This window comes from Mus musculus, chromosome 3 (assembly GCF_000001635.26).
Source record: "Mus musculus strain C57BL/6J chromosome 3, GRCm38.p6 C57BL/6J".
Classification (NCBI taxonomy): Eukaryota; Metazoa; Chordata; class Mammalia; order Rodentia; family Muridae; genus Mus; species Mus musculus.
The window spans coordinates 51,706,133-51,730,152 of NC_000069.6; the positions used below are offsets into that span (position 1 = coordinate 51,706,133).

Consider the following 24,020-nt stretch of genomic DNA (forward strand, 5'->3'; position numbering starts at 1 on the left):
AAATACAACAAAAAATACCAGTTTTTCTCATCGGTGCTTGGACCAAAGTCACAATCCCACCCTGCATTAGAAACACAACTTTGAGGGCTGTGCATTCCCTCTGCCTCTGATGTAAATTACAGACTTCCTCCCATCCTTTTGTTGCATTTAATTCCACCACCAAAGCAACGCTAAATTGGTTAAAAGTTCATTAGTGCGCAACAATAGTGGCTCGATTAAATAAATTATGGCACATCCATACCATGAATGTGAGGCAGTCAATGAAAATCATGCCTCCTTGGATGGGGTCTAATCACATGGAGGGAGCTCACTGTGTGCAGCTGACAGAGAAAAACCTAACATCTCTGCAACACGAGTCACAGGAAATATCATATAGCCATACACACACACACACACACACACACACACACCTATCTGACAGTATATAATATATAACATTAGAGACAGGGCTCACTGCGTAGGCCTGGCTGGCCTAGAACTCAATATGTAAACCAGCCTGGCTCTGAGCTGACAGAGATCTTCTTGCCTCTGCCTCCCGAGGGCAGGGATTAAAGATGAGCTTCACCATTCTCAGCTCCATCTTTTGTACTTTAATATTTTTATATTATAAATGCATGGCACTTTTAATTTTTAAGTTAAATTAATTAATTTGTTTACTGCCTGTATGTGTGTGGGGGTAGGGTGGGGAGGGGTATTTGTGAGGTAAAACATGCAAATGATGCCCAGAAAGTAATTTTCAGGAGTGAGTTCTCTCCTAGGACCACTCGGGTCCTGGGGACTAAATTCAAGTTGTTAGGGTTGGCAGCATTGTCTTACTGAGCACGAATGTTCTAGACTTTTACAGAGACGTTACTTTTTCATTGTTTGTGTTTTTGTTTTGGGACAAGATCCCATGTAGTCCAGGATGGCCTCAAACCTGCTGTGTAGCCTAGGCTGATCCTCCGGACTCCACCTCCCAAGTCCTGAGATCACAGACATGTGTCACCATGACCACTGAAGTCCTTTGAGTACTTTCACTGCCTCAGTGGAAACCCCTTGAGTACACACAGGAAAGGCTCCGAGTACAGCAAACACCTTCCCAATCCCATCTCGCCTTTGGTGGAACTGGGCTGCTCTCTGTGGCCTTTCTCTACCCTAGGCTGGAAACCACAGAGGTGGCTACGGCTGCATGGTGGTGCAGGCTTAGGATCCTAGAGCCCTCGGGGCTGAGGGTCTCTAAGAGCTCCAGATTGCATCAGTTTCCTATCCTGTTGCTACGACATAATAATACCTGACAGAATACCTTCTTAAGGAAGAAGGAAGGAAGGAAGGAAGGAAGGAAGGAAGGAAGGAAGAAGGAAGAAGGAAGGAAGGAAGAAGGAAGAAGGAAGGAAGGAAGGAAGGAAGAAGGAAGGAAGGAAGAAGGAAGAAGGAAGGAAGGAAGAAGGAAGAAGGAAGGAAGGAAGGAAGAAGGAAGGAAGGAAGGAAAGAAGGAAGGAAGGAAGAAGGAAGAAGGAAGAAGGAAGGAAGGAAGAAGGAAGAAGGAAGGAAGGAAGGAAGGAAGGAAGAAGGAAGGAAGGAAGAAGGAAGAAGGAAGGAAGGAAGAAGGAAGGAAGGAAGAAGGAAGAAGGAAGGAAGGAAGGAAGGAAGGAAGGAAGGAAGGAAGGAAGGAAGGAGTCCTAGTTACCCTTCTACTACCATCAGAAGACAATCTGATCAAGGCAACTTATAAGAGAAACATTCAACTGGGGCTTTGTACAGTTTAAGATGGCTACTCCATACTCGGCTTGGCAGGAAGAGACAGATGGAGCTGTCCACCCTGATCCACAGGCAGAAGGCAAAGCACGGGCACTTGGGGGAGGGCGAGGAGGAAGGAGGGATTGGACTTTTGAAACCTCAAGGCCCACTCCTAGTCACACACTCCTCCTATAAAGCCACACCCCCTAATTCTTCCCAAAGGGTTCCACTCTCTGATGACTATTCAAATATCTGAGCCCACAGGGGCCCATTTCATTCAAACCACCAGGGAAAGGTTTAGTCTGCTCGTAGTCTGAGGGGAGAGTCCTTCATCGTGGGGGACTCACTGCGGCTGGAGCGGGAGGCAGCTGGTCCCGCCACATCCCTAGTAGGCAGGCAGAGAGGGAAATGCTGAGGCTCACCTTGGCCCCCCCCCCCTTTTTCTTTGCAAAGGCAGGGATCCCAGTCCAAATTCAGGGTGGGTTTTCCCACCTCAACTAACCCAATCTAAAAACAAACAAACAAACAAACAAAACTGGCCTCAGCTTCTCAGATGTTCTTGGGAAGTTTGTCTCCTTAGTAATTCTAAAGTCTGTCAAATTGATAGCATTAGCTATCCCACAGGCCAGTTGCACACAGCTTTTCTGTGGGCTGTAAGACCTGCTGAGAACAATGTAGCAAAGGGGGGGGGGGGACAGCAAAGCTTTTGCCTTCATCCAGGAGGCTGCCCTCCGGCATCAGAATACACAGACTGGAAATGGCTTGTCAGCTACTGTTAATGTCTCCACCCATCAAACTTCTACTTTCTTTCTTTGACTTTTAAACTTGAGGGGAGAATGGTCTCAGCTGTTGTCTACAATTAGGCTACTTTTTTTCTTGAGCTTTCTCTCCTAATCCAGAGCTTCCTCTCCCGGCCTCCAGCCTTCTGATGAACTTCCCAAAGCCAAGGTTGCGTAACGGATACACAGGCCTATCTTGTGTTATACTGGGAGGCTGGCCAATCTTTCCATTTATAGACACGAGCACTGCTGTGCTGCCAAATGGAGCGCGGGGCTGGTGTGGCTACAAGACAGAGAAAGGAAAGAGCTGGGCTCTTTTAGGGCTTACGGGGAACCCTTGAACCTCCTCCGCTAGCCTGGGGACAGCAGCTGAGGAGACTCTCCATCTGAGAGGAGAGTCTTCCGAATAGCTACCCATTTCCATCCCGCCAAACACTGCCACAGGAGGGGCGGGGCAGCCTGCTCTGCTGGCCCCGTGACAGCTGGGCCCATCTGTAGGCAAGCCACTTGAGTATGTGAGGCTGAGGAGGCGGCTGCTGTAGACCACTGCCCTTTGGGTAAGACGCGGTGGTTGCCCTCTTGAACTCAGCAGCTGGGACTACCAGGAGGAAACATGCCTGCGATTGGACCTGTTACCGTTCCATCATGCAGTGGGTGGGACTGACAAGACTCCGCCCCTCCTTGAGGATACTCATAATGTTACTGGGAAAGTGAGAGACGATTCCTTCAGTGGTATAGCTGCTCGTAAGTTGCCCATGTTCCGTAAAAAGCCTGTAAGTTCCCTTAATTAAACTCACTGGTTCACCAAACAGGCCTTGAGAGGAAGTGTTCCTTTGGTTTGTGATTGGTGCCCTGTCATGGGGCAAATACATACTTATTTGTCACCCCTGGATTAGTTTGCGGCACAGGCACCCTCCTAACATCTGAAAGAGCAGCATCCTGCAGGACAGGGCAGTGGGTGGGGCTTGAAATCTGCACTTGGTCTTTTACACACACACATCTTCGCCTAGAAAGAGCTTCTCAGAGGATGTTTCAAGGTCGAGGGGGGCGGGGCTAGGACCAGGTGAAACTGGGGGTGGATGCAGAAGGCTGGTTGTGTGGGGGGCTTACACATGCAAAAACCCTTAGAATATTTATGTTTACACATATTCCATACATGTGGGTTGACAGTAGGGACATTTTGGTGAAACTGAAAGATAAGATCCATTTTGGGGCTCTACACTGCGTGTGCTCTGTAATGCTCTTCTGCATGTGTTCATGTGTGTGCCACTGTAAGTGTGTACCTGCAGGCTAAGGACAATCTTGGGTGCTGTTCCTCGGGAGCTGTCCACTTTGGTTTTTTGAAATAAGGTGTCTCCTAGAACTTCAGCTTGCCAATCTAGACTAGGCTGGCTGGCCATCAAACTCCAGGGATTGGCTAGTCTCTGTGTCCCCAGTGTTAGGATTATAAGTATACACCACAATCCATGACCAACTTATTTACTTATTAGTGTGTCTGTGTGTGTGTGTGTGTGTGTGTGTGTGTGTGTGTGTGTGTAGGTCAGTGGACAACTTAGTTGGGTTGGTACTCTATTTCCAAGTTTTATACAGGTTCCAGGCAGCAAACACAGATTGTTTGGTCTTGTGTGGCTCATCACCTGCTGGCCCACCCCCAGCATTGTTTATGTGGCTTCTGGTGTGCACCACCAGACTATTAGCCTTTTAAGAATATTAGTTGAGTTCTGGGGATTGAACTCAGGTCCTTGTGCATGCAAGGCAAGTACTTTGCCCCCTGGGCCATCTCTCCAGCTCTCAACTAATATTCTTTCTATATGCCCTGAATGGGGGGGGGGATAGATATTTTTCTGACCCTTTCTTAGCCCTAATAACATTTTATATTCATTTTATAAATATCTATATGGTGTATCTAAAGAATAAAAATGGCCCAGGTATTTTCTTAACCATAAGACTTGGGAACAAAATGGGTTAAATAAGCAGTTTGAGAAGAAATGCTGACCTCGGTCAGTTTCCTACTGAGTTCTTGCGTAGTGAGGGAGAAACAGCCCGGGCGGATGTGCAGGACACTGGACTCAAGGGCTAGCTGGCTTGGTGCAAGACTCTGTATCTTCTTGACAGCAGGTTCAAAGGTAAAAGAGGATTTGACTGCGAGTCTACATGGGATTGCAGATTTCTAGCTGAGTGGAGGAGAAGAGGAGGACCCACCATTGGAAGGCAAAGGGTGAGCTGCTTGCCTGGGTGTGTGGGAACCCATCACACAGTGTACTCAGGTGAGTACACTGGGGAGAATGACTAGCAAGAGACAGGCCCAGGCACAGGCAAGAGATGTGATGTGACCAGGAGACAACAGGAGCTAGAATAGGCTCTCAGATGACAAATGCATCGTTCTGTTGTAGGTGTCAGATAGAGCAGAGATTAGACTGGGACAGTAGGAGGAAAATGGGAGGAAGGATGGGGAGGCAGGCCTGGAGTAATCCAGTCTGCCTGTGAAATGAATCTGGTTTCTCTCTGAGGATGGAGTCCAGCCCTTTGCTAGGCATGATCCAGCAAAGCTCTGCAGTCTCTGCACCACACGCAAAGGCCACTTTCCGGCCCACATAGTCACATCTCAGACTCGCTTCTCATCTGCTATTTTCCCATTGCTTGAGCCCACGTGACCACTAGAGATCTGGCAGAGATGTAAGCCTTGTCTACAAATCAAGTGTAGACCTAGGGTGGTGCATGCCTGCAATCCCAGAACTCAGAGAGCTGAGGCAGGAGGATCATCAGTTTGAGGCCAGTCTGTCTCACATACTGAGGATCTGTTTCAAAATTAAACAAATAAAACAACAAGGTAGATAAGTTAATTCCAGTGTGCCATATACTTCCCAGTCTTCAATAACTCATTGCTCCAGCTGGGGAGATAACTCAGGGGTCAAAGCATTTGCCATGTAAGCACAAATCCTAGAGTTTGAGTCCTCAGCATCATATAAATGTGGGGTAGGTGTGCTGGTCCATCTACAATTCTAGCAACAAGATGGCAGAGATGAGATCTCAGAGCAAGCTGGCTGGCTACTTTGCTGACTAGCTGGCTGGTCGGATTGCCAAGCTCTGGGTTCACCTGAGAGACCCCGCCTCAATGAAAAAAAATGTGGAAAGTGTCAAGACAGTAGTTAACCCGGTCTCCACTGTGGATCATCAGACTTCGCAGACTTGGCCATCAGCCTCAGAGCTTCTCAGACACCGAAACCGCACAGCCCTTGGCAGAGCTTCTCAGACACCGAAACCGCACAGCCCTTGGCCCCATTCTCCATAACAGGCTCCTCACACAGCAAGCCCTTCTCGGAGTTTGTAATGGAAAAGATGAAATCTTTCCCACCATCTCCATCTCAGAACAGAAGGGTAGGAAGCCAGAGCCACCTGCCATGCCCCAGCCAGTGCCTACGGCATCATGGGGCCATGGCAGATGCATCTGGAGGCTGTTCTATGAAGACGGTTAATAAAATCCTATGCAAGGACTTTTTAAAAATGTGGAAAGTGATCAAGGAAGACCCTTCATGTCAACAGTGGTCCTCGATATGCACACACAGTAGTGCATGTGGACCTACACACACATACACACCACACACACACACACACACACACACACACACAAACATATACACCCAAACCCACACATACCACACATGCATGCACAGCATACACACACACACGTGAGGATATGCACACACAGTAGTGCATGTGGACCTACACACACATACACACCACACACACACACACACACACACACACACACACACACACAAACATATACACCTAAACCCACACATACCACACATACATGCACAGCATACACACACACACGTGAGGTAAGAACTTAATGTATGTAAGTGTAACCTTAGTACACCATGTCAAATATTGTGTGCTGTGGCTTTAAAAATATCTAGCACAAGCAGGCATGTGTCCTGACTACTGTCAAAGCCCTGATAATATTTTCTGGGGATGAAAGGAAGTCAGACAACAACAGGAAACAAGATCAAAACGACTTTGAGAGGACGGCAGCTTTTAATTTTGTGCTTCTTTTTCCTTGGCTTCCCAATTTCCCCCTTCCTGCTAAATGCTTCAGTCAGTGTCTAGGAAATCCTGGCAAGGCAGAGTGAAGGTTTGGGGTAGCTCACTTTGGGTTTTAACAAGCAGTCTTCGTTAACAAACACAGTAACTATTTGCTAAGTGTTAAGTTCATGCTTGGACATAAACAGTCAGCAAAGTCCTTGGATCTTATTGCTATAACTTGTTTGCAATGGAAATTGTGTTAAATAAAAAAAAAAGATGCGTAAGTTAGCATGGGGTGTGTAATATTTTCTTACGGGATAGTGTTGTCCTTTTCACGAATTTTTAAAACTAAACTTGAGATGGTGGTTAAAAAAATACTTGAACAAAATAGTAAACTTGCAGGAAGCCACTCAGATCGTTGACAATTCCTAACTGAAGTTAAGAATCTGCAGGAGACTCTAGGTAAAAGCTTGTTTTGTATTTTAACGTGGAGGCCTGGTGTCTTCTGTTGAACACTCGAAATGATGAGAAATCTTCCCTTTCTTCAGATGACAGTGGGGTGAGGCAGACTGCCATACCTAACATTGAAATTTCCCGAGCCTGAGAGATGGACGCAGCACCTGGCCGGCCTGTCTCCCATTCTGCAAAGAGGGGCTCCAAATCTCTCTCAGGCTCCCAAGGCCCCTGCAGGAGCATCAGTCTTTCCCACACTGGCCTCCGTAGGAACTTAAAAATTCCTCGGATGCTTGACACCAGCCAATTTGTTTTCTTTTCCCCTCCCCCTTCTCTCTCCCTTTCTAATGCGGCATATTCTGCCTGTGCCTCTCCAAGTAGCCAGGGGCCAGCAGCTCTAGCCTCTCCTCATCTGAATGAGCCTCTTCTATTCTGTGTTCTGAAGGAGGACGAGAGGGGCTTGCCATCAAATGTCCGGGGGAATCAAACTGAAACATGATTTTGTTTCTTTCCTCTCTTTGAGGCACGATCGTGCTATCTAGCCTCGGCACATCTCAAACTTGTGATTCTTTGGGATTATAGCCTGTGCCACAGCGTCTGGTTTAAACATTATTTTTATATTAGAGACTACTTTTCAAGATTCCCAAGGAGTGAAGGAAGCAAGCAGGTGGGAAAATGAAACACAAAGGGACTGGTAAAGCTATGTACCGCCAAGCCATGCCAGTGTACTGCTGAGGCCAAGCCACGTGTACCACTGAGGAAAACCACTCAGGGTGGAGGAAAGGTGGGACAGGAGACAGGCCTAGGGCACAAGACAATTGTTTTCCCAGTTAGTATAGGATTTCCCCCTCCAAGCAGCCTCGCATCTTCACTTTAGAGATGGATATGTTTGAAAATCTCGTATGGCTGGGCAGTGGTGGCGCACGCCTTTAATCCCAACACTGGGGAGGCAGAGGCAGGTGGCTTTCTGAGTTCGAGGCCAGCCTGGTCTATAGAGTGAGTTCCAGGACAGCCGGGGCTACACAGAGGAACCATGTCTCGAAAAAACAAAAAATAAAATAAAATCTCATATGAGGGCTGGACATACGGGTTTAGATGTCCAGTTATTACCTAGCAAGGGCCTGGATTTTATCTTCAACACCAACAACAGAGAGAGAGGGGGGGGGGAAGGAGGAGGAGGAGGAGGAAGAGGAGGAGGAGGAGGAGGAGGAGGAGGAGGAGGAAGAAGAAGAAGAAGAAGAAGAAGAAGAAGAAGAAGAAGAAGAAGAAGAAGAAGAAGAAGAAAAGAGCAGAGCAGAGCAAACAATAACAAGGCCACTCCCATGTCCACATTAACAGTCTTATGCCTGATACTAAAAAAAAAAAAAAAAAAATGGTGTGGGTATATGTTTGCAAGCATGGGTGCCTGTGTGTGCCTGCAGAATCCAGGTCAGTTAGGGTCCCGTGTCTCCTCTATCACCCTCTACTTTTTAAGTCAATGGACCCCATTGAACCTGGAGCCTGCTGATTGGTGAGACTGGATGATTGGCAAGCCCTCCGTCCATCTCTGCTCCGCCCCTCTAGGGCTGGTATGCCCAGCAAACCAATAAGCACTTTACTTGCAGGGCTATCTCCCCAGCCACTTTACTTGATACTTTTTATGAGCATTGAGAGCAGAGAGATCTTTATTGGGCCTTTGCAGAGCTAATGACAAAGAACCCCCCAGGAACATCGCCTAGTACCTAAGCTTCCATGTCCCCTCGGGTTTTTGTGAATGTGCCTCTATCTCTTTCAACAGTCTGGAGTCTAATGGGATGGCACTTTAGAATTGAGGGTCAGAGAAGTGGGGTAAAAGAAGACACGCCCCATCTTGGGCTTTGCAGTCCCTATGCCTCGTGTTCAGCCTACAATGGCTGGAAGCAAACAGCTGCACAGGGGACTTAATTCCAGGAGGGTTTAAATGCTCAAAGGAACTCAGCTCAGGGGGTGGAGAGAGAAGAGAGCAATATGCATACGTGGAAATGACTGAAACTGGAGGCAGGGGAGAAAAGGAGAGGAACTTGCCTGGGGTAAGATCAAGAATAGATGCTAGCTGGGGACACAGCTCCATCTTTGTCCTCAAAATCATGTTCAGGTCTGTCTTGATACATTGTTACTCAAAGCTGTGCTTTCTGTACTCTGTGCATTTCTGGGATTGGATTGAAACGTCACTTCCTCCCCAAACCAGTCTAAACTACCTTAGGAAATTGGGCAGTTTGAACGGTCAGCTCCTTAGATTGTGAGAAGAGTAGTGAGACTGGAGGAAAGGAGAAAGGTCTCAGTCTCACAGGGTAGTCTGCCGGCAGCCATTCTGAAAGACTGCAAACACAACCTGGCTTTGATTTGTGGGCTTCAGATGACAGTTTGTCTTGGTGACTCAGTGTGAACACCACTTCAGGTCTGGCATCTTGGTGAACAGAGGATAGATAGACTTGTGGGGACATGAGCCCTGCCCTTAAAGTTCCAGAGAGTACGTATGATTTTGTCTGAGTTCTGCAGTGGTCAAAAACAATCCAGTATTTCTACAGAGAGTTCAAATGTGACACACACATATTATATCATACATACATACATACATACATACGTAGAATATTAGCATGTATGTATGGAGGCTGGAGGACAACCTCATGTGTTTATCATGGACCATCCACTTTTCCTTTTTTTGAGACAGCTCTCTCAATGGTTTGGCCCTCATCAAGGCTGGCTAGTGAGCTCCCATGATCCGCCTGTGTCTGCATCCCCCGAACAGGGATTACAGCTGTCATGGCACCATGCTTGCCCATTTTTATGTGAGTTCTGGGTATCAAACTCAGGTCCTCTTATACGGACTTTACTGATGGACCCATGTTACCAGCTCTGTGGCAAATATTTTCTCTCCAGAAAGGATTAGAAATTTCCTCTAAGTGCAGGTGTGTGTGTGTGTGTGTGTGTGTGTGTGTGTGAAGGAATGGTCTCAAGAATGTATTTCCGATTTTAAAAAATAATCGTAATGTTTGGGGCAATGTTTGGATCTGACCTTATGTTTTAATTTAACTTTTACTTTTTTTTTTTTATGTGTATGAGTGTTTTGGCAGCATGTATGTGTGTACCTCGAATGTGTTTCTGGTGCCCATGGAGGTCAGAAAGGTCCCTAAAGTTGGAGTTATAGATGGTTATGAGTTGTCATGTGGATGCTAGCACTTGAACTTGGGTCCTCTGGAACAGCAACCATCTCTCCAGCCCTTATGCTTTTACCTTTGAGGTTTCTTTGCAATTATACAGATTGTTTTTAAAAAGAAGCATACAGATGCTAAAATGTTGAAAAGCTTTCACTAAGAGATGCTGCCTCTCAGGTACCTCAGGGCCATGACACAGGTTGGGCAGTGTGAACAGGGATGTGCACATAGCCCCCGCCTTATCTGTTTTCTCACAGATCCAAATGGGACTCTGACTGTTCTAGGCCTGGGCCCCATAGACACTGTCCTGAAGGCAACTGGAACTAATTTTTTTGGGGGGGGGGCTCATGGTCTCTAGCTACTATCTATGGGATAAAAAGGTACCCATATGAGGAATTTGAAAGACAGGAGTCTTCAGGACATACGAGGGGACTTCACCCTGAGGCCATGTTCATGCCCCACAACTTGTACAAGTACTTCTGAGTAAATGCCATCTTCATGTGGAATCCTCAGACCGGAGGCAGCTGGGTTAATTGGTGAGGTTTCCACTCAGTTGTGGCACCAAACAGGAACTCTTGCTCATTGGATATGAATGATACAGAGGCATCAGCTAGTCTGCATTTCTGTGATTCCACCATCTCGTTGTGCATCCCTACAGTGGAGCCGAATGAGAACACCCACTGTCCGACCTTGCATGTTCCTACCCTCCGGAGTGGAAGTCAGGTTAACATTTAAAAAGAGTTAAGAGACAGTAAGGAAACAATATGGATCGATTATTCGTATCACCCGAGTGATTTGACTGTACCAATAGGATGCCAAACATAGCTTGGAAAAGCCCATGAAACACAGAACATTCTGGAATTCATCTACAAGAACTCTTTTCCTTCAAGGCAGCCCAGGTGCTTCCCACACAGCTGTGTGGCACAGGGAAGAGGGACAATCTTACAGCCCCTTCCTGGGTGATAATAGAACCTTTACAAACTTAATGTGGGTGTCCCTGGTAGAACACCCTCAAGTGTAAATTAATCAATCAATCATGGGAGGGAAGGAGAGGACTTCTAGGCCAGTGTGTGTGTGTGTGTGTGTGTGTGTGTGTGTGTGTGCATGTGTGTGTGTGTGTGCATGCTCATTCATACCACAATACTTGGTTTATGTGCACATGTGCACATCTGTATGTATGTAGGGGTCACTAGCTTTCCTGAGGACATACCAGCATTTGCTGCCTTTGAATTCCAATTGAATTAAAACCAGGCCTGCTCTAGAAACGGCCTGTGGGACAGTTTGGGGTTCTTTTCTCTTTGTTCCCTAGAGATGGTGAGCCATAAATCCAAGTTGAACCTTAGACTTACAACTGAGTCTCTTCTCACCCTTATTGCACCACGTGATGTAATCCGGCCCTCTGGAATGCCACTGCTGCTCACTCTGATTGACCCCAGTGCCCACATTTGTGTAGCTTAAGAAAATACATTTAAGGAGGGAGCTGGGTCCTCTTCAACCCCCATAAACTTCTTTTTGTATGCTGCCCAGAAAAATGTCTTCCCTCAGATCTATGTATTTTGAATTTCTTAAGTTAGCAATGCGCCTCAAACCCAGCAATTCTCATGTCCTGACCTCAGCAGCCCATGTTCCTTTCTCCCTACTCCCACCCTCACTCGTGGGAAATTTTACTGTATTATTCATTTATTTTGAGACAAGGAGTCATTTAGCACAGGTTGGCCTCAGCATGCTAGGTAGCAGAGGATAACTTTCAGCTTTGGAGCCTTCTCATCCCTGCTTCCAGTGTGCTGGGACCATCTGTCCTGGGCTATCATGCTGGCCTCAGCTGTTTTAAAACGGAAGCAGGCAAGCTTCCAGAAGTGTGTGTGTGTGTGTGTGTGTGTGTGTGTGTGTGTGTGTGTGTGTGTGTGGTGGGGGTGTCTTGCTTCTAGTCTCAGCTTTAGAGAGAAATGAACAGTGTTGACGGGCAGGAGGAGAAGGCACCTGCTTCTGTTTGGGACAGCCCACGTCTTCTTCCTTCTCTGACCCAGTGATCTCTAAATGTGGGGGTCAGTCCTCGGATGGGAGGCTCTCACTCTGGGTTGTATGTATGTATGGCTAAGGATGCATGGTTTTGGGGGTGAGCTGGGGTGCAGCATCTCCCTGATGTAGCTCAGGCTGGCCTTGTTCTTTTGCTCTCTCGGTCTAAGCCTCTTGAGTGCTGGGATTACAAGAGTCTGCTATCATGCTAGGCTGAGTCAATCTTAAAGGTGAGTTTAGCATGGTTTGTCAAATAACAAAATGTATCAGTTTTTGTTTCTAAGACAGGGTCTCTGTGTATCCCTGGCCTTTTCAGAACTTACAATGTAGTCTAGGCTGGCCTAGAACTCAGAGAGATCCTCTTACCTCTGTCTCCTGAGTGCTGGAATTAAAGGCATTCATCGCTATGCCTGACTAACAAAACTGCCTTTTTAAAGTTCCTCTCCTATGTCTTTGTCCTTATGTAATATTTTCCTCTAAGTGAATTTAGATCCTTTGGAAGTCTGTTGTACTTCAAATATGACTTGGGGTGCTGAGGTTTCAAGAAATGTCACCAAGATGGGCTGTAGGTACCCAGCAGGGTTTAAGAAAGCAAGAAAAGGAGGGGATGGGGGTGAGGTGGGGTGGGGTGGATGCTGACATAAACCTCACCCAGGCTACAATCCCACTCTCAAAGTATCTAATTTTGATTTTGTGTGTGTGTGTGTGTGTGCAAGGTTACCGTCTAGCTCTTTTCGATGAAGAAAGGCACCGCACAATGCAGAGAGCTCCAAGGAGCCCAATGTGAAAGGAGGCCAATCTTGCCTTTATTACCACTGTGGAATGAGCCCAGAGTAGAAGCTGGAAGTTCATCATCTCTGGCCTGATTATGAAAACAGAAGTTATCCTCCTGACCCAAGACTTGGAGCTTCTCTTGGCCCATAACTCGGAGGTTCATATTCAAACTTCCCTTCCAGCTAGATAGCCAACAGTTTCCTTGATACCTTATAGACAGCCATGCGCAGGGGCCATATTTAGTGCTATCCTATTCCATCAACTCTGAGACTCATGAAATTGAAGGCATGTACTATATATGTGTCTGGAAAAGGTTGCCCCTAACTCTGGCATATCATCCATTGTAAGATGCCTACTAAAAAGAGCGCAGATACAGAGAGTGTTCTAGGATCATTTAGAGACGGCCCTTAGGCATCCCAGTATCTGAGGTCCTTTGGGGATTGACTCTCAACCTACAACTAGCCTGGAGTGGTGGTGGTGACTTGCATCAGCTGGCTCTCTTCCCAGTCACAGCCACTCCTGCAAAGAGTGAGTGATGTAGTACTTCCTACTTTCTTCTCTGAGGAGAAAGAGAGGGCAGCTGTGGAAAATGGTCAAGGATTCGAAGGGGGAATTTAAATCTGGATATTCCCCTCTTGGTGGCACTCAGAGCAAGGCCTGGCACAAACAAACTTCCTGTATTTCCCCTTTCCTCCCTCCCTCCTTCCCTTCGTCTCTCCTCTCTCTCCCTCCCTCTCTCCTTCCATCCCTGCCTTCCTTTTTTTTTTTTTTTTCTTGGAAGTGTTGAGGGTCAAACCCAGGACCTTCTGCAAATTTTCTACAACTGTAGTTTTCTGAATGAGACAAACAGAAACACCCAATAATGCTGTCCATATTTCTTCCAAGACAGCATGTGTATAGATAAGACGTAGCAAGAAGAAAGATGTGGATTTTCTTACTAAGAAAAACACAGGACCAGATCCTAAATGATACTGGCTTGGTTCTAGATGAGAGAAAAAAATCTCTAAGTAGGCAATCACTTTAAACAAGGACAATGTTCCTCTACATTTCCAATCGTATTTTTCAGGCTGCTTGTGCCAAAAGAACTTCCTCATGCTGGTACATGCCAAGGGCTCAAGGAGGAAAGCCTTCTGCTCAGCTCATGAAGGCTGAGCAGATTTTTTTGCACCTATATGTGTAGGCATAAATTTTTCTCAACCTACTTTAGTAAGGGTTCAACCTCCTCTTTGGCATACTACCCACCAGAAATATTGGAAAAGAGAAGTTATTAGGACATGGGGAAGTAGACCTGTTTAGAAATAGCTCTTTGGGGGCAAGTCCAATTTTGATTGTCAGGATACCAGCCGTTCAGTCCTATAGCAAAGACCAAATATGAATCAGCAGCGGCAGCCTTGTCCCCTTGGCAGACACTACACATGAACCAGCAAGGGCAGTTCAATCCAGAAGCAACTGCAAGGCTCACCAACTGGCCCAAGCCAAGGAAGTGGCAAGAAGCCACGGGAACCTCACGAGAAGTTCTTTGGCAAGTTCCTCTCTAAGGTGTCACCACAAGTGGAGCTCAGCAACACAATGTAAGGTGAACCAATACATTAGTGAGTGAAGAATAGCGAGGCGGAGAAAAGCAAACCAATGTTCGAGCTCCCACTGTCTGTGGGGTCATATTCATATTCCTTCTGAACACCATGAGCTCTTTCACATCCTTTCAACTGTGTGCCCCAGCAAAACATCATTTGACATAACTGACTTTCCAAAGCAACCAGAAGTTTTCATGTCATATCTGCTAGGTTAAGATAGAGGGTTACACTACAAACCTGTGGGATTTATTCCTTCTGTCTTCACAAGGACACAGTAGTCTGAATCTAATTCAGAAGAGGTTCGATTAGTAAAATTCAAATGTATAGAAAACTGGGTGTCCTATGATCCAATTCCCATTTTCTTTCCCCATTCCCTGGGTTAAAATATCCACAACATAAAATGTATCATTTTAACTGCTTTTGTGGGTACGGTTTAATAGCATTAAGTGGATGCACAATACTTTGTAACTATTTCAACTACTTTCAGGACTTTTTCATCATTCCAAACAGAAACTTTGTACATATTAAGCAGCATCTATTTTTTTTTCCCTAGAAGCATTTTAACTGCTATTATGGGTATTGATATAAATTTGGAAAGGAATGTGGGAAAGGCATTATGGGAAAAACTTCAAGTGCAAGTTAAAGATGTTTTCAGATTTGTAAGTGAGCTATCGTTTACAGCCTTTCCAACAGAATCTAAAACTTATCTTGAAACTAAAATATAATTTTACAAAATGATTGAGAGAGAACTGGGTACTTACAAGCCTTTTATAGGCCTTCCTTATACACCTGGGAAACTGAGGTCAGAAGCAATGAGTTCTCAGTGAAGTTTAAAGCAAAGAGATCCAGCCAGTGAACCCTGGATGTTTAATTCCTTTCTCCATCCATTCCCTGGTCCCCTCTCCCCTCTATCATGCATTCTCTCTGACCGAGCAAGAATTAGTACATGCCAGGCACAATGGCTATCAAGAAATATGGCCACTGGCTGGCCCTCAAGCAGAGCTCATACAGAGGAGATAATCAGAAATGAAGATTGTGTAAAGAGCAAAATGCAGACGTGGGAGTCGCTGATTCTGGCTGTAAACCCGGATTCCTCTGCTGTCTCCACAGCGACTCATCTCTGTATAACAGGGTGAAAGGCATCCTTCACTCCTACAGTCGGCTGGCATCATTTCTCAGGTATGACAACTGGTTTGTCTTTCTACTCATAGCTGTGAGCCACATCTCACATCATCCCACATCTCACATCTGCAGGCTCTGGGGATGAGAAGCCCTGGGGTGAGCCCAGAGAGAGCCTACTTCAGTGATTCACCGGGAACCTTCTACCACCTGAGCATCTTGGACCAGAAGGAGCTAAGCCAGCAGCCAGCCCTCTGTTACAACAGCAGCTACAGTGATTCAGAGTTTAAAAGATATTACATTATCTTTCTCTCAGTGGATATCACTTATTGTATTAACACTTGTTCCCTACCCACCTCCACCCCCAAATCAAAGAAAATGCAGAGACTGAATGTGAACTGTTGCGCATCAGTATCAGATGCACAGTGGTGGACATAGATGATGTCGCTGGTAGTGCTACTAGGGGCTGAAGAACTCCACGAAAAAGCTTTAGCTGTGTAAAATTTAAAGAACACAAACAAACAAGAGCAAGCAGCTGGAGAGATGGCTCAGTAGTCAGGTGCACTTTTGCAGATGAACTGAGTTCGGTTCTAAGTACCCACATGGTGGCTCACAACCACCTGTAACTGCAGTACCATGGGATTCAATGCCCTTTTCCGGCCTCCTTGGGCACTAGCCACACATGTGGTGCACATCCGTATATGCTGGCAAAACACTCATACACGTAACATTTTAAAAATATTTTAAAAACCCACAACAAACCCTGCACTGTTTATAACTCACATTTTAAAAACCAGATTGTTACTTTAATTGTGTGTATATACAGGTGTGCCTAGGTATGCGTGTGTGCATGTGAACTCAGTGTCTGGAAAAGGTCACATGAGGGTGTCAGGTCCTCTGCAGCAGGAGTTACAGGTGATTGTGAGCACAGGAGGAAAGACCCAGGAAGTCCCTTTACCAATTATTTTAAAGCCTTCCATTATTTTCGTTAAAAAACTTTAAGATGTGGCTACCTATCTGCATGTTCAGAGATTGGAAGAGGGACCCGCCTGTGCCCAGCTGTTCTCCTGTGATTGGGCCTGTGATTTGGACCTCTCTGAATGACCCTCCATCCTTTCAGGCCACAGGATGATGTCCTTGGTGTTACCCTTGCTCTGGTCCCTCTGCTGCTTCCCTGCTTTCCCATCATCCATGCTCCCAGAACGAGCCTTTTCTCATTCTCGTCTGTGCTATCTGCTGACTTGCTTCACTCAGTCCTTCCGTGTGATTCACATCTTCCTCCGGGCTTTTGCTGGACAAAAACTCTCATGGAGACTGTCATGCACTGACAAATATGCCAAGTGATACCCTCGCTTCCAAAATATCAATCATGCGTCCAAAGGGTGACTGAGCTGAAAGAGACCTCTGGACAGCGTGGCACCTGAACGTCTCTTGATGAGAGCCGACAGGAGATTTTGTTAGATGTTTGTCCATCCATCCATCTGTGAAAAATCACTGTGATGGGTTGAGAGGCTGGCTCTAAACTGAACATAATGCATTTGGAGACAGATGTCCAGCCCATCACAGTCATCCAGAGAGAACCTTCTCGCTCATATGGTTCCTCTCTAATCCCTGATGTTTAAACTGACATGTAAGGGATGAGAGAAACGTGTCCAGACAAAAATGCAGGCAGGGAGCTGTGGAGCACAATGGGGATGACGAAGAGAGAAAACCCACAAGAGTGAAGTGCTCCGGTTACTTCCCTAGGGAAACAATATCAAGAGCGTTGGGGTGCAACCACGGGCTGCCTTGAATATCAACACACTGAAGTATGCAAAACAAACAGAGTGAACCCACTGGAGCACAGAGATGCTCGTGGAAGCTCATGCAATGACAGGGGCATTCTTACCTCCCACTCTTTATACCCAGCCTGTCCTTTCCTCAGGGCTCAGCTTCCCTTCTTACCTTGAGCCAGGGTTCCTCTTTCATAACATATCGGATACTGGGCTACTATCTCTGTTCTAGGTGTGGGAGACACAGCCTCGGTCTTGTCCATAAATGATTTAGGCACCCAGGCAAACAGCCTTATAGTTACTAAAATAAATTATGAACCTGGGGCTATAATTCTAGGGCTATAAGACAATTTTGTTTTTTATTTTCTTCACCCTTTCCCTACTCCTCATGGAAAGTATGTGTTATTTTACTATTTAGGGTGGGAGAAGGAAATGATCTAAGACTTCACAATCTACGTCTGTGGCTACGCAAGCATAGTTGATGTCGGGAAATGAATGCATAATGGGAAGTCAGAATGAAACATAGAGGCAGAGCCAAGGCAACAGCCCACGTTCAAATAAGGAGCAAAAGAGGTGAGCGTACAGGCTTCTGGAAAGTTCTCAGACAAAAGACTAAACACATGATCTGTGGCAATGTCAAAAAGATGCCACTTAGGGGATGTTGCTTGGTACTGTCATTCCGGTACTTATATGAACTGTCTCAGCTCTGGTCCTCAGAGTGATGCTGAGTTGAAGTTCTCTGGTGGGTAGGAAGAGACAATGAGTGATGTGGGAATGGATGAAGGCAGCAGATAGGATAAAAAGATGAAGCTAAAACCTGCCTGGAGTGTTTGAGAGACACTGGAGAGCCAAGAAGAAACTTAGCAGTTAATGCAGAATTTAGGTGAAAAGAGAACTCAGTTTGAGATGAGAGGCCAAGATCAGCTAGACTGAACCTGTGCTTTGGATAACAGCAAAAGCTAGACTGAAATCCTAGCACTTGGGTAAACATAGGCCCCAGTGTAAGGAGGAGAACTAGAAGAGCCAGCAGTAAATGTTTAAGCACAGCACCTGGTCCGTGGGCACAGGGCCCTCTCAATATCCAGGGGAAGCTATTATCATCATTGTTACTGGAGACAGGATCTCAGCAGTAGCCCGGGCTGGCCTGGGACTTGTCATCCACTTGCCGAGCACTTCCTGAGTGTTAGGATGGATGACAAGAGTGTGACTATGCTCAGCTCCAGTGACTACTCTAAAGATTAGAAGTGGTCTGACACAGATCTGTAGACCACTAAGGCCTCTCATGCCCCAAGAGCAGTAATAACGGAAGCACTGATAGAGTGTAACACCAAGGAAGCTGAAGTTATGCTGCGGACTCAGAGGGGAAATGTACCGCCTACATCGGAATCCATGCGGAGTATTGTTCAGCTCAGGACACTAATGTTTTAAGATATGTCAAGAGGCCTAAGGGTGAGCTGTGTGACATGACAGAAACTGGACGCATCTGGTGAGGAACACTGACTGTAACATGGCCATAACTCTTCTTGAGATCCCCCCACGAGCTACTATACAGAAGAGAGAATGGAATTATTCCATTGTTCTGGAAGACAAAGATTTAAAACTCTTCAGCCAAGCTTGCTTAACAAAGAGGTAGGCTTTTATGCAGAGTGGACAGAGGCACGGGCTCCTGGGTTCCACTACTGCACACGCGCAGAGAATCTGCACGCGAGTCACTTAGGAGAGTTGAAGAGGCTGCTCTTTTCTCTGTTCTACGGTAATAGAAGCAGCCACCATGGCTCAATCTCGCAAAGCTCTCTCTTGACCCATCAAATACTGTCAGGAAGGACATAGAGTTTGCAAATCTTTCCCACCAGGACAGAGAAGTCACAGGAACACGCTCAGGTACACGTCCACCCAACAGGTACTCACTGATGGGAGTGACACCACGGTCAGAGACTGTGCTAAGTGACAGATCTATAAAAATGACACATTAGGTCTCAAGGGGTGCCTGGTGAGTAGGTGGACACCCTCTTGGATCCTGTGGAGGGACAAGTGCTGAGGGGAGAGAGTAGGAAAAGGGGCCCTTGAAGCTTGCAGATGGTTCAGCTTCCCTGGTGTAACAGGGTCAGGGATGGCCTGGGTCGGGGTCTGAGAGAGAAGACTCTAGAAGCTGAACAGGGACTGAGGAAGTAGAGTGTTAGTGGTATTAGGGTCCGCATGAGCAAAGTACCAGAAGTAGGAGACAGCCCATGGCTAGGCATTCGGGTGGCCACGCTAAGAGGTGTGTGGCTTAATAAAGGTATGGAAATTAGATTAGAGGGTCTGGAGGGGGCAAGAGCCCAGAGCCTCACTGAACATTTCTAAAAGCTTGCACGTCACAGGCAAACACACAGGACTCTTGTTCAAGCTTCAGGATGCCAACCAGTCTCTGGCCTCTGGCTTCTTGTTCCACTGTCTGTCTACTGGCTCCAAGAGTCGGTGGCCCATGACTGTGACCAAGTGAGTGTCTCCTCTGAGATAATCTATCCAGAGAACAGGCTTATTCTGGCTTACAGTTTTGAGGCTTTTGGTCCATGGTTGCTTGGCTTCATTGCTTTTGGACTTGGGAGGTGGTATATTATGATGGGAGCCCGTGACAAGATAAAGCTGCTCTCTATACAGGATGCTTTAAAGTAGGGAGCAAGAGGAAGAGACCAAGGCCCTATTGACACTTAGCAGACTCCTAATGACCAGGTCCAAGCCTTAGAAGATTCACTAACTCCAAGTCTACCACAGGTCAGGGACCAAGCCTTTCATATACAGGCCCAGAGACTTACCTATTGCAGCTTGCTACTAAGGTTGTAGTCTACCATGTCTGCATAGCTCCTCTGAGCTCAGTGCAAGGAGGACTCCTTTTTCCAGCAGGGCTTCCTCTTCTCTGCCTGACCTTATCTGGAAAGCCCAATCCCCAGTCTTCCACCCGAGGAAGGTCGCATAGTCCTTGGCAAGCCTGTAAGTTCAATTTCCTCTTTCCCCCATAAGAACCCACCCAACGCGTCCCTGGGATTCCCGGACTGTCTCTCCATGCAAATGAGGCATTCACAGTAATTTTAACTCCGGCCAGAGATTTTATATACACCCTGAAAACTCCTTCCCATTCTCCAGTGTAGCCCTTGGTCACCCCAAGTAAAGTATATGTTCACTGGCTGTCTCGCTGGAGATTGTCTAAGAGAGCTATTTCATTCTCACCCTGCCCGTTCTGGACTCTGCCTCATCCTTACAGCCTGGACATGCTAAGGAGGAAATAGATGATGCAGAACCCCAGCTGGTCCCCACCGTGCATGCCACATTTATCCACATCACAGCAGTTACCGTGTACGGTTGCGCTTCGTGAACGCATGCACCCTGTTTATCTAGCTCACAGCTCTGCTGCTTTTTCTAGTCTGGGCTTGAAAAGCAACTGTGAAGGAATAGAAAAGGTCCAACCTCACTAGGTTCCTGAAACTAAAGGGAGAGTCCTTAGAGCGAGCCCTGTGCTTGATAAGCTTGGAGAGGTGAAAGCCATCATCATTACTGTTCATTTGCCTTTCTTGTTTAATTTTTACCTTTGTGTCTGCACTTGCTTTAATAGACTTTTTTTTGGGGGGGGGGGAGGTTGTTGCTGGAAATCGAACTCAGGGCCTCATGCATGCAAGGCAAGCAGTGTCTCACAGTGCTCTGGCCTCGTCTCCTGTCCCTTTCCTTTTTAATTTGAGGCTTGGCCAGGCCTGGTCTGGTAGTGTATGCTTTTAATTCCAGCACTCAGGATGGAGAGGCAGGAGGATCTCTGTGGGTTCAAGGCCTGCCTGGTCTAGAAAGTAAGTTCCAGGACAGCCAGGGTTACACAGAGAAACCCTGTCCTGAAAAAAAACAAAACAAAACAAAACAAAAAAAAAACCAAGAAACAAAACAAAACAAAACAAAAAACCAGAGAGTTTGGCCTTGCTCTGAAAATTCAGGGGTGACAGGTCTTTCTCTGAGCATCCAAGGACTTTATCAGGGATGACTGTAATCTGGGAGAGATTTCTCCTACCACAGGATAAGGCCTAGAGAGAGCCTGAACATTTTTCTTTTAGTTCAAGTCCTAGAAGACGATCTTGGGGTGTCTCCCTGTGACTAAGGATGCAGAAAAGCCAAAGAACAGCTTGCAATGAATGAGGTGGCTGTTCAGAGCTGGCAATCGCTGGGCCATCTGTTTAACAGTACAGTCTAAAATGTATATGGCATTAAAATACGCTGGGCCCACACCAGACCTTTGGTCAGTTCTGGGGTCTAAAGAGGAAATGGAAGGTTAAGTGTGAAAAACTTGAGGGTAAGGGAAATGACTTCAATCTCTAAAGTAAAATTGCTTCATCTAACTGAAACAAACAAACAAAAACTGTTCAGCATTAGCTAAAAACAAAAACAAAACCCAAATCCTGTTGATGTGACTGGGTGCTGGACCAAGAGGGTATATTTAGTGTCCCACGCCGTAGGGCTGCATCTTGAAGCCCAACAGGAAGTATCTGGAGTCACAGCTAAAGATATCTCTGCATGTTTGGAAATTTATGAGCAGCTGTAAAGTGGCTCGATGGTGGGCAGAGGGCTGGAACAGGCTTCCTTTCAAATGAGAGAGGCCGCTGAATTAAACACTCAAATACACCAGGTTCGTGGCAGGCGGAGCACACCTGATATGCTAAAAATAGTCGCAGGAGAAGCTTCTGTTGCTAAAATAATACTGAGCCAATAGGAGCCTTTCCTCCCTCACCTAACAAGGACAGATGAAGGGTGGAGGATGGGTCCTGAGGTCCCATGAAGGGTGCTAGAAACCCCGGCCAAAGCTTAGGGAGTAATTTCCTAGATAGGGCACTTTCTAAATACAAGCAGCTTCCGTAAAATGAATCGCCCGAAGTCCCAGTAATCAATAGATTATTTTTTTTTAATAACACAAGACAGAAATGGTCGCACTGCACAGGACTTCACACCAGTCCTGCTGACGAGTGATGCTTCTGCCTGCTCCATCCTGGTCAGGAACTGGTTATTTTTAGACATCCTTTAGCTGGCTTTCCCTTATCAGCAGCCCCACACCCTGCTCACTCATGCTCCGCTGCAAAGTGCGCCTCCCACCCTCCCACCCCCCACCCCATGCATATGAACGGCGTGCTCAACGGCATGGAAAAAGGTGTGTGTGTGTGTGTGTGTGTGTGTGTGTGTGTGTGTGTGTGCGTGCACACGTGCGGAGCAGGCCACAGGATGATCTGCGGATCCAGGGACAACTTAACTTTGCAACTTGCACCCTGCAATCGAAGACTTTGTTTCTTTTTCTCCTGGTTGTCACTTTTGGGCTGGGGATATAGTACCTACTGTAAAAGCATGGGGACCCACATTCGACGCCCAGACGCCACCTGAAAAAGCCGAGAATAGTGGTATGCATTTATAATCCCAGCAACAGGGAGGCAGGGATAGGTGGATCCCGAGGGTTTGATGGGCAGCCAGCCCAGTCTAAGAGGTGAGCCCAAGGTCAGTGGAGAGACCCTCACTCAAATAAACAAACAACGACGACAAAGCAAGGTAGACTGTGCCTGAGGAAAAAAATGACACTTGAAGTTGCCCTATGGCTTCTATGCCCCTGCCCGCCCCCCTCGGTCCCACGGGACACAAAACCAATTGTTATTTTGGTTGTTGTGCATAGTAGAGCTGACAAAGAACACCATGGTAGCCCTGAACCTTTCTTGTGGTGATGGAGGGACCAGGGCATGCAGAAGCACCATCTGGGTTTGAGGGATGCTGCTGTTGCCATAGTTACTGGGCTTTATTTATTTATTTATTTATTTATTTTGGTCAAAGGTGGGGTGGGGGGCAGCAGAGAGCACCGAGCATACTGGCTCTGTGTGGAGGCTGCAGGAACTGCTTGCTTTTCACCTCAGCTAGACTCTTCACCATCTTTGCTGGGCTACACTCCTGCGTGCCTAAGCTCACAGCAGGGCTGGGCCTGGCTGTTGCCATTGCTCACACTGGGACTGGTCCTGCAGGCTGGGAGGAGAGGGGCCCACCTTCTCCGAAGCAGGCCTTTCTAAAAGCGTCTGCTCGGTGTCCATTTAACTAAGGGGATTATCATTTAGTTTATCTGGTTCCTTTCCCTCGCAACAGATTCTACCGAAACCAGGTTAAAAACCTGTAACGTTGCCATGACAGTACCCGTGACACATGCGCTCAGAGTCATACACACTGCCTCCCTCTGGGACTGCATATGAGAAAGTGAAATTACTTAATGTGTGAGATGAGGGGAATCACAAAGATATCTTTTCCTGGCTCCCTTTCTGCACGGTTATAGTTGTTAAATAGCCTTTACTTTTTTTTTTTTTTTGAGATTTTACTTATTTGTGTGTGTCTCTTTGTTTGCCTGTATGCATGTACACACAAAGGGTGAACACAGTGCCTGTGTGCCTTGGCACTAGAGTCTCAATTGTTAGTTGCCATGGGGGTGGGAGAAATCAAACCTGGGTCCTCTGGAAGAGCAAGCAGTGCCGTAACCTGATGAGCTATCCTACCACCTCATTAAATAGTCTTTAAAATAGTAATAATAAAAAACAAAACAAAAAAACCTGTGACTGGAGTCTTAACATTTTACAACATGGC

At 46.6% G+C, this 24,020-nt stretch overlaps 1 protein-coding gene and 1 long non-coding RNA gene across 3 annotated transcripts in view; one reads left to right on the forward strand and one right to left on the reverse strand.

Annotated features, from left to right (window-relative positions):
• Maml3 (mastermind like transcriptional coactivator 3) overlaps positions 1 to 24,020 on the reverse strand; it is a 418,000-nt gene that overhangs the window by 18,813 nt on the left and 375,167 nt on the right. The gene's annotated exons all lie outside the window — the stretch shown is intronic.
• On the forward strand, positions 1,585 to 6,123 carry Gm46803. The gene is made up of 2 exons (XR_001783831.1): positions 1,585 to 3,239; positions 4,614 to 6,123. It is a non-coding gene; the product is annotated as a predicted gene, 46803 (long non-coding RNA).